Source organism: Solanum lycopersicum, chromosome 3 (genome assembly GCF_036512215.1).
Source record: "Solanum lycopersicum chromosome 3, SLM_r2.1".
In the NCBI taxonomy this organism is placed as follows: Eukaryota; Viridiplantae; Streptophyta; class Magnoliopsida; order Solanales; family Solanaceae; genus Solanum; species Solanum lycopersicum.
In genome coordinates, this window is record NC_090802.1 from 18,158,512 (window position 1) to 18,163,996 (window position 5,485).

Here is a 5,485-nt window from a genome sequence, read left to right on the forward strand (position 1 = left end):
ACTCTTGAGTGAAATTTGAAAGGTTTATGACGAGTGTAGTGCTCAATTTCTTCTTAAGTGTCTCAAAAGCTTCCGGAGTTAATTTAGTCCAATGAAATAAATCCTTTTCTAGCGAATCAGTCAAAGGTCGCTACACTAGCGTAGTGATGAATGAAATGCCGATAATAACTAGTGAGCCCTAAAAACCCCCGAACATCCTTTACCGACTTAGGTACTGGCCATTGTTGAATCACTATGATTTTACCAGGATCCACAGCAAGAGCTTTGTTAGAAATCACATGCCCCAAATAATCAATGGTCGTTTGGCCAAATAAATATTTACTCTTTTTAGCGACCAATTGTTGAGAGCGAAGAAGCTCTAGGAAGTGGTGAGACGCTCGAAATGAGACTTCCAATTTGTACTATAGAGAAGGATGTCGTTGAAAAAAACCAATACAAAAGGTCAAAGACACGATCGGAGTATCTCATTCATTGTAGCCTAGAAAGTGGAAGGTGCATTGGATAACCCAAAGGGCATTACTAGGAACTCATAGTACCCCTCATGAGTTTAGAAAACTTTTTTTGTAATGTCATAAGGCTTGACACGAATATGATGGTACCAGACAGTAAGTCAATCTTTGAATAATAGTTTGCGCCGTGAAGCTCATCAAATAATTCATCAATGGCGGGAATAGGAAAATGATCACGTATAGTAATGGAATTCAAAGCTCGGTAATCCATACAAAAGAGCCATGTACCATCCTTCTTTCGTACTATTAGCACAAATGATGAGAAAGGGCTAGTACTTGGTCGAATAACTCTATCATTGAGCATATCTGACACGAGTTGCTCCATAATTTGCTTCTAAAAATAGGGGTAGTGATACTGCTTGAAATTTACAGATTCGGTCCCAGGCGTTAGATGCATAACATGATCCTGGAACCTCATAGGTGGTAAGCCACGGGGCTTCTGGAAAACATCACCAAAGGAGTCCGATAGAGGCGTTAATAGAGAAGGTTCATCGATGAGGGTTTTGTTCCCAACTGTCAAGCAATAAAAAGAAGCAATGGAATCTCTGGTAGCCAAACGTTGCAAACGATAGAGTTGTACTAGTTGCATCTCAATAGGAGAGTTCCCCACCCAACAAATAGGAGAACCATTAAAAGAGAATTCAGATATGCGTGTTGCATAGTCAGTGACAACGGGTCCAATGGTTGCTAATCACGAGACACCCAAAACCACATACACTCCATAAAGATATAAAACATACAGATCTATAGGCAAATTACACCCCTGAATGTGCAAAGGAACTCCATTCACAAACTCGTCACAACAAAGATGTTGGCCACTTCCAACTACCACAGAAAGATAGGAATGGAATCAACCACCATGTGCAAGTATTTGGCTACCCTAGCTTGTATAAAATTATGTGTACTACCCCCCAGCTAAATGGATTTGAATTGGAGAACCATTAACAATGCCAGTAAAACGTAAAGTATTCGGTACATCTTCACCAAACAAAGCTTAATAGGAAATAGAAGAATGATCTTATACCTTTAAGAGTTGCAAGTCTTCGGCCAAAACTCCATCAGATTCAAATTATTCGGGATACTCCGCAGGTGACTCCAAATCTTCAGTAAGCAATAATAATTGAGCTAGCGCCTTATATTTGTGAGAATGGGAGAATTTCACACCATAATTATAGCATAAGCCTCTCCCAAGGCAACTCTGTAATTCAACAGGAGATAGACATTTGAAGGGTACGCGATTCGGAGGTACATGTGCTAGTGAAGTAGGGACAAATGTAGATGAGGAAGCTTTGGATGAGAGGTGAATCAGAGTAGGATTGGGTAGAATCGGATTTGTTCTAGCGAAGGCAATTCGATTCGACCCTTTCTCAGAGCTTAACCATTGTTCATGAACAAGAGACAGAGACATAGCTCAATCCAGCTCATGATCCACCACATGATGACTTAATTTTAGGTCGGAGCCAAGAAATCCAAAAATGTACCAACCAGTGCTCACCAATGGGAGTAGTCTCATTGGTGAGAGCTTCAAATCTGCTCTGATATTCCGCCACTATTCTAATTTGTTGTATTTTGGCCAAACGAACCTGTGGTGCTTCTAACTCCCATTTCGAGATTGATAACCAATTTCTCAGCAAAGTGGTCTCAATTAATCAACTTTTTATTGCAATACAACCAGCGGTACCATTCAAGAGCATCTCCATCGAGATGGAATGAAGCCAGGGAAAATTTATGGTCATCAACAATGCGATAAAAAATAATGCCATAGAAATGCCCCAGGTACACCGATGCTGGCTTGTGGCCAAGAGTTAGAGGGAATGGCGGTGGTTTTAGGCGGTTCATCCATGCCGCCGGCTCACGATAACGATCTTGATCCACTGCAGGGACACAAGTAGGTTGAACTAAGGTAGACATGAAAGCTACCAATTGTTGTATAAAGGAGCACAAATCTGCAATTCCCGAGCACGGATATGTCGTCGCTACCCTTTAAGTGTTGGTCCGCCATTAGACATGCAAGAATGAAATAACCAATGTAAAAGTAACAAAGTCTCAAGTACTATATTTATTATTTTAAACTAGAACTGAATTACATTGGAACTTAAAGTAGAGAATGTAATGACTGAAAGCAACAATAAAAGACCGAATATAAGATAGAGAAGAAGCGGGATGAGACGCTCAGATTTCTAAGAATTGGGGATGAGAGACTCAGATAATTAGAATAAAAATAAAACCCTACTATGTGCTCCTGCTATGTCCTATTTCATAATTAAATACATAACGCCCATGTGCTCAGTGATTCCTTCACACGTTTTACCCCACCTTTTATTCAAAACCAGTTAATCTTTTTGGTCTCCTCTTAACTTGTGTGCTATGCCAGCTGGAATGATTGGTTCATCCACATTGGCGTCCACCTCGCTGTTTTCATTCATAACAATAGCTGGCATGATTGATTCAGCCACTTTGGCGTCCACCTCACTTTTTGCATTCATAACAACAAAAATATACACGAGAAAGAAAGAATCCAAATGATTCAGTGGTACAACACAAACAAACAACATATCCACTGCAATCCCACAAGTGGGGTTTGGGACAATGGTGTGCACGCAGACATACCCCTACCTTGGGAAGGTGGAGAAGATAATAATACAGTAAAGTCATCAATAAGAAAAATAAAGTGAATTCTAATAAGACTAATGTATAAACATACAAGCTCAAATATATATATAATATATTAACATAGGAATAGGACGAAACACAACTCGTACGACACAGTAAGATTAAGATATAAGTAGTTACTAAAAGTCATTGAGGTAAATCTAAAATGTGTCGTTGACTTGAAACGTGAAAAATACTAAAAAATCCTATCCCAGAAAATTGTATTATAGATTATCTTTCCTAATTAACTTGTATAATTTGTTGACTCTTTTCTCTCTCCCCCCCTTCCCCTTTAGAATAATGATTCAATAAATATGCCAATGGTTTGTTAATCATTTTGGGGAAAAAATGCATTACAAACAAATGTAGCAAAAGCTACATGCAGAGGCTTTGCTGTAGATATAGTGAAAGAAATGGAAGAACATGATTTCATGCACCATTCAATACAGATCGACAGCTGAAGTTTTTGAAAGCTCGAACTACTAAACTCCACAAAGGTAAAGCAACATGGTCACAAAATAACACCAGCTACCCAGTTCATGGGCACAGTTTGAGATGAAGCATATTACTTAATACTCAAAAATGAACAACTTAATTGGCAATCTTCACAAACAAGTTGAACTATGAAGAAAGAAAAATTTATGAATATAATAATAGCATTACTTGAGACGAACCTCTTTGCCTTTTGCCTAGGGAAAATATACGAGGACTATTTATGATCCCACCATCCAATGATATGGCTCCATTAGTTATAAAAGGTAGTGCATGCTTTGGGTGGCAGTGGAATTATAGTCGAGACTTCCAGAACGGTATTAACCGGAACCGGAACGAATCTGGGAACCACCACTCAAAATTGGGAAGGACCGGTACCGATAGATCCGGTCAATTATACATGTACCCATCCCGGTCCGCTAGTGAATCGATACGGAACCTGACCGGACCGGACCAGATTTTGGGACTGGGCGGGATAAATTAAAAAAAATTATTAAAATCAATTAAATGTTAAGACTTTTATTTGTTTTACAGTTTAAAAATTATACTTTTCAAACTTTTAAAGTTATTATTTGTACTTTTTAAACTTCAAAGTTTAAAAGTTTATTAAACTTCAAAGTTTGAAAGTTTATAATTTAAATATTAGTTTGAAAGTTTGTAAAATTCAAAATTTCAAATTATAAATATATAATTTAAATATAAGTTTGAAACTTTGAATATAAATTTAAAATTTTATATTTCTAGTTCAAATTTTAACTTTAAAAGTTTGAAAATTTAAATTTCAACTTTAAAAGTTTGAAAATTTAAACTTCAACTTTAAAAGTTTGAAAATGTAAAACTCAATCTTTGAGATAATAGAAGTTTAAATTTCAAAATAATAAAAAAATTAAGGTGAATAGCCTAGGCTTTTATTAATATAAATTTGATAGTACAATTTGATCTACAAAACTATTAGTAGAGTATTAATAGATCTAATCTACATAGCCACCTTCTAGGAAGGGTTCTGTTTAAAATAGTTCTCGAATTATCATACTCATACTAATAGACAATTAAACATTTAAATTTAATAGTCGCTGCTACTATAGAGATCTTTTCTTAAACCATTTAATATTTCTCTAGTAACATGATCGGGAATTGGTTGAATAGATAAATTCTCCATTGCTTCAATGTCATTGTCATTATAATCTTGCATTATTTCATCAATATCACTTTGAAATTTGATCGGTAGTGATTCACGGCCCAAATTTATTCTCTTAGCATTAAACTATTCTCAAAATAATATCGATATCTCCAAGCTATCTGGCGCTAATGAATGCCTATGGTCTTCAATTTGAAACCTTGTTGCACTAATATCGTCTTCCGAAGCTACTGAAGATGCTTGAATAGATAATACATCTTGAGCCATCGGTTGAAGTTTTGAAAATCCTTTGCCGTGATTTCTCCACCATGCTAGAACATCGTCAGTAGATTCTGTATTTTGATTAAGATATGCATCAAAAATCATTTCTATTAGCACCTCCAAAGAACAAGGAACTGGTTTGTCAAAGGAAAGAGCCATTCATATTGATGAGTCTTTTGACTCATTTTAAAATGATGTTCTGAATAGATGTGTGGCATGCAATATCCACGAAAACTTTCTGGGGCTTCCCACGCTGTAAGATATCAAGAAGTGGTCCTATGGTTTCTAGAAACTAACTCATGGATTAAATATCTATGATATGGGTAACCACAATTTCCTTTCAGAATTTGCTTCCAAAGAAGATGCACAGTAGGTTATACATGGTGAATGCAAATGGAAGAAATCTCCATCTCAACTCCATTAGTGGTCAGAA